Below are 6300 nucleotides of genomic sequence, written 5' to 3'. Positions count from 1 at the left end.
CGCCCGGGCAAAAGACCCAGAAGACGCCCGTCTTCCTTACAAGACGCCCGGGTAGAAACCACCAAATCCTCCCGTCCCGTGCTAAAGACGCCCGGATTCCCAGGCAGACCCATTTCGTCTTCTTCAAGCTTCAAGGAAGGATGCACATCGTTTTCTAGAGACCGGAGTCTCCCTAGAGACCGGAGTCTTTCCAAAAAGACCGGCGTTTCCTCAACAAGGGACTTAATCGTCATTTAAGCCCTTAGTTAACCCTAATTCATCCACCTAATCCCCACTATAAATACCCCATTAGTCTAATTAGAAGAGCATGTTCTTCTTAGCAATCTTTAGAGTAGTTAATATCAATCAAATCTCTCTTTAATCTTGTAATCAACAATTAATCAAGTTTTAACACAAGTTTTATTTCCTTAATCTCTCTCTTGTTCATCCTTTGGTTTGGGTAATTGAAGATTATTTGGGTTATTATTGGGAGATTGACAACCTCTCAATCAAGCATCAAGTACTTCTTTTATTCTTTGCTTTATTATAGGAATCATTAGTAGGTATAATTCTCTTAATCCCTCTTTAATTATTGTTGATCACTTTCATTTATTCATCATGTTTCACTTTGTTGGTATGATTGACAACCTTGCTAGCATGTTCAACATGATAATGAGTGAGTAGTTACTTAGCTAGGGTTAATGGGTAATTATGGGAAACCAACATGGGGAATGATTCATGCTTAAATTAATATGCTTTCATAGTTTATTTGCTTGCTTGTTGTGATCTCAACTCATGCACATGTTATGTTTGATGAAATGTGAGCCTATAAATCCTTGCATTTTTTACCCTTCACCTATCTTTTCAATGAGACTTGTAAGACATAAACCAACTCGAGTCTCATTAGACCATGCATGTTGTTGAGTAGGGAAGACTAAGTCGACTTGTAGGTGTTGTACAATCTAATCGATTTGGCTCCGGGACCCAAACTTTCCTAGGATTGTAAGATATAAACCAACTCGATCCATCACAACAATAATTGCTTGCTTATAACTTGAGAATATGTTTGTATGATCAATTCCCATGAATCCCCTATGACCCCATGACACCCTAGTGCCTTTTATCAATTGTTTACATCCCTTTTAATTCATCTTGCTTGTTTACTTTCATTGCTATTTAGTTTAGTGATCTTCTACATCAAACCCCAATTGTGACACCCCTTAAGACACCACTAGTTGCAATAGAAATCTCATCTCAATTCCCGTCCCTTGGGATCCGACCTTTACTTGCCTCTTTACTAATTGTAGAGTTGTTTGTAAAGTTATAAATTGTGTTTTGGTCTAGGTGCTCCTAACGACAAGTAACCGAAAAGTATAGAAACCGACCACCCATATTAAGCACATTTCATGAGTCTTCATATAAGCCATTCCAAAACTGTTGGACAAGGAACCATTCACTAAGTCCATGGTGTGGACAAGAGCAACAAGTGTCCTTAAATCACTACCATGCTTCATATAATTATTCCTCGTCCCTTTGCTTGAACCCGGTGATTTGAGCTCTCAACATGTTAGTCTTCTCCGGAGGATAGAATTTCTTGTAGAAAGCAAGTGCTAACTTCTTCCATGAATCAATACCAAGGGTAGCCTTATCTAGGCTTTTTAACCATTGCTTTGCGGTTCTGATCAAGGAAAAAGGAAACAACACCCACCGAATTTGATCTTGGGCCACTCCGGTTTGAGAGATAGCATCACAATAGTCACAAAAGTCTCCATATGTAGATGGGGGTCTTCACTAGGCATCCCTTTAAATTGACTTCTCTCAACTAATTGTATGAATGCGGATTTTGCAATGAAATTACCGGTTAAGTGAGGTGGTGTTGGAGTAACATTTGGTAGGTTATCCTCGGTAGGTACGGAATGAGATGAGAATTTAGGCATTGTGGGTTGATTTTGTGGTTGGTTTTGAATTGGATTATCCTGTCATTCTCTTGCAAAAGGGTTGGTAAACATAACACTATCCGATTTGACAACACCGATGTCCACAAGTTCTCCAATACCTAAACTTGTCGAAGCCCCTCTAACGGTTCTTCTAAGATTGGTCAAGGTTCTTTTAATCTCGGGATCAATAGGCAAAAGTCTACCTTGTGATCTCCTAGACATGCAAAAAGAAAATAACTAGAAAACAATTAAAACTACCTTGAGGAGTTTGACTTCCCCAAGGTCAAGAAAGACACAACTAAAAACAACAAATGAAAATAATTCAATTGAACACCGTCCCTGGCAGCGGCGCCATTTTTGGTGCGGTATAAAACTTTGTCTTCTAAGTCAACCAACCAAAACAATATTTATAACTAAACAAACTACTCTTAGTAGAGTGTTAAGTAAAGGTCGGATCCCAAAGGACGGGTATTGAATTAAGTTATCAGTTGTAGAAAGCTATGTCTTAGGGTGTCACGAATTGGGTTGAGATTGAGGTATCAAGCTACACTACTTTAGGAATGAAATGTAAGGAAATGAAAGTATAACAAGCAAGTAAAGTAGGGGTTTGTAAATAATAGATTAAGGCACTAGGGTGTCACGGGTTCATAGGGGATTCATGGTGGTGATCATACAAACATGTTTACATAGTTGCAAGCAATTATTGTTGTAGAGGAACCAAGTTAGTTTATGTCGTACGGTTCATAGGAAGATTTGGGTCCCGAAGCCGAGTCGTCTAAACTATACAACACCTACAAGTCAACTTACTTTCTTCCTATTCACTTCTATGCATGGTCTAACAAGACTCGAGTTAGTTTATATCTTACAAGTCTTGTTGAATAGATAGGAGATGTGCAAAATGCAAGGTTTCATAGTCTAGCATTTTATCAAGCATAACATGTGCATAGGTTAACACTACAACAAGCAAGCAATCTATGATAACATATTAGATTAAGTATGGATCTACCCCCATGTTATAGTTCCCCTAATCCCCCATTAACCGTAGTTAGGAGACTACTCACTCACGACTATGGTAAACATGCTAATGAAGGTCTCAATCATATTAGGAAAGTTAAACATAGTAAATGAGTAAAGTAATAATTAAACATGGGTAAACAGGATTATACCAATTTGAGGATGATCCAAATAATAAGCAAAGAATAATAGAAGAGTTGTCAAGTCTTCAATAAACCCAAAAAATCTTCAAATTACCCAACTAAAACTAAGAACACTTGAAGGATTAAAGAGGAATTAAGATTTGATTAATATTGGATTAAGAGATTAGAACTTGATTAATAATATATAAACTTGATTAATACTAAATTTTAAATTGGTTAACTTACTTCTTAATCCCCTAACACAATGGAGTATTTATACTAAGTACAAGTATTAGGGTAACTAAGGGCTTAAATGACGATTAAGTCCCTAAGAAGATGATTAGTGCTTTGCAAGTCCTAGAGAGAGCCGTCCGGATTGTCATATGGTGAGACGCCCGCATCAGGTCTTTAAACGCCCGACATGGACTCGGGACGCCCGAGTTATCATTTGCGACGCCCGGATCAGGGATTGAGACGCCCTAGTAATGGTATCCTCTATGACTTGGTCATTAAATGCACTCCATTTAGCTTTACTTTGCTCCATAAATGCAAGGCTAGCCATCCTCTCCTATCAAGGATACAAAACCTCAAAGAATATGCAAAGTAGGGAACTAAAGATAAGAAACGACCCTAAATAGCACAAGAAAGCATAGGAACGAGGCTAGTTCGGGGACTAAATGTGCACAAATATAAGTCACATCATTAAGAGAATAATTTCGTTAATTATTGAATAAATCATCTAATACCTTTGAGCGATTTTCTTTGCTAAACCAAATACGTATGTATTGACATTCTCATTTTTGTGGACATGGGGGGCCCACGGGGACGCTTGGGAAAACAAGCGTTTGTATTTGTGGAGTCGCCACCAATTTATTGTGGAAAATTAGAAACGGTTCAAATACTTCGTGCCATGTCAAGACACAAAGTAATGACATAGACACTAAGGACTCATTGCCCTTAGCATTCTATGTCTAGAATGACTCTCGTGGATGCCAATGAACACAGATGTTCACAGAGATCTGGAGTAAGGGGTGAGGGTACGTATTAGGAAGCTCTTTTGATCGAACACCTAATCCCGCCCGCCTCGATAGCGGCCTCTACTAATGATTAGGGAAAATCATCTATACTTGATATGTTGTCGATTATATGCATGCAATGCAACATCCAATAAATTAGTCCTAGCATGTGAGAATTAACTAAGTCGGTGAAAACGTAGTTTAACATACAATTAGGTCGAAGTAGGGATTTAACGTTGATTAGATGTGGAAGCAAACAAACAATAATAAAGATACAATAAAAGATACAATAAAATACAATAATTAAAATTACAATAAGTACATTGGTTTGATTGATTTATGTCGAAAATACACTTAAAACGGATAATTTGAGAAAAGAAAAGGGAAAATAAATTAAGGTTAGAAAACGAACAGATTAGTAGTGATAATACGGGTAATAGTGGATTAATACGTAAGCTAATGAACTAGATCAGAGCAACAACGGAAGTTCAGAGGCAGAACTCAACCCGGAACAGGCGCAACAGAGCTGCGTCCCTTGGAAGAGGCGCAGTGGTCACTGCGTCTGTTCCTAAGGTGAGTTCTGGCTGTGAACCCGGAACTGCATATCGTTAATGTTCTTGGGTAATCTAATGATCGATTACTGATATTTGACTCGGATGAAAGTGATTTAACAGATTATTTACATATGAATGGGTCATAAAAGCGATAAAGACGGACTCAAATTAATTAGGATGAATTAATTACTAATTACAAATTTTGGCTAACATGAATTAACTAGGTTTGCTAATACGATTTAATTAGGTTTATTTACACAAAATAAATTAGATTAGGTGAAAATAAACAAAAGATGAATTTCGGAGACTTGATATGGACGAATCGAATCTCTAAAACTCGGATTTGATTTTAATGACGGAAACCCGCAAATATTGGTTATTTGGGATTTAAGTCGGAAATTAAAAGTGAGAAGTTACTAATTATATGTTGAAATTATTATGCGAATGAATGATGAAGAAAAATAAAGAAATCGGAATAAAAAAAGACGAACCGACGAAGAACAAAGGAAGAAGAAGAAAAGCAGAAACAACAGCAACCTCAGGAAGAGGCGCAACAGATGCTGCGACTCTTCGAAGAGGCGCAACAGATTCTGCGACTCTTCTAAGAGGTGCAACAGTTGCTGCGTTTCTTCTCGACTTCTGCTCCCTGTTAATCCGAAAAAAGTGTTTAATAAAAGGTTTTATAAATCGGTTTTAAATATGTTTTCGACGTAAATCTTACAATAATTTATACAATTAAAAAGGTACAATAATAAAACATGGGATTTACACCCTCAGACTTACATGTTTGATGAAACGAGATTAACTAAGTTAACGATTAGTGATTGCTCGAGTCGAATGTACGACGAAAGTGCCCTCTTAAGCGGAATTAAACTAAATTGATTAAGTTGGTTAAGTGGAGTTGGTAAAATTGGTCGGTCATGCAAAACGAGGCTGGTACTCAGAAGGATCCGAGCTTACGTGGTCGAAAGTTCAAGCACGTAGACGCCAATAAGCAAAGAGCACGGTCTTAGAATGCAAAGGGAGAAGGGCGGACACTCGCGTGAGAAATATGAGGAACGAAGGTCCCTATTTATACTAATCACACGGAGGAATTAGGGTTTCGGTAAAACTTTGGAAATAAATCTTGAAAAGATCTTAAAATACGCAGAAAGGAGCTGGGGAAGAGGCGCAGCAGCCATTGCGGCTCTTGGAAGAGGCGCAACAGGTGCTGCGTCCTTTCCCCAGGAGTTTCCTCATGCGGAAGAAAGATTCTCCGCGTTTCTGTTATGGAATCGCGGTAGATCTCAACTTCCTAAAACTTAGATAAAAATCGGATAAAAATCGGATCCCTAAAACTGGTGTTCTAAGTTACGTTATATAGCAAACATACGTAACACTTATTATCAACACCTAAACTCAATGGGCTTGCGCTTCCTCGGTCTTTTAATTCTCGTCTGGGATAGCAGCTTGGTCGATCGACTAAGCATGGCGGTCGATCGACTGCTCTTCAGTGTACAGTAGCTTCTGGAACCCGCAGGTTGGTCGATCGACTGATGGTATTGGTCGATCGACTGCTTGAGCTGCTACTTGACTTCTATAATCTCGTGGATTTGTCTTTTGGGCCTTGGATTGCGCACCAAGCTCGTTCCTTAAGCAAATACTTCACGTCAATTGCAATGCAGGATAGTCGGGGATG

General features: G+C 38.4%; 1 non-coding gene across 1 annotated transcript; it reads left to right on the top strand.

The window, feature by feature from the left end:
* The first annotated feature begins 1438 nt into the window (after positions 1-1438).
* LOC141593312 (small nucleolar RNA R71) lies at positions 1439-1545 on the top strand. The gene has a single exon (XR_012521406.1). It is a non-coding gene; the product is annotated as a small nucleolar RNA R71 (small nucleolar RNA).
* The last annotated feature ends 4755 nt before the right edge of the window (positions 1546-6300 follow it).

This window comes from Silene latifolia, chromosome 7 (genome assembly GCF_048544455.1).
Source record: "Silene latifolia isolate original U9 population chromosome 7, ASM4854445v1, whole genome shotgun sequence".
NCBI classification, from domain to species: Eukaryota; Viridiplantae; Streptophyta; class Magnoliopsida; order Caryophyllales; family Caryophyllaceae; genus Silene; species Silene latifolia.
The sequence above is the reverse complement of the archived record's forward strand: the minus strand, read 5'-3'. Positions and strand labels throughout refer to the sequence as shown.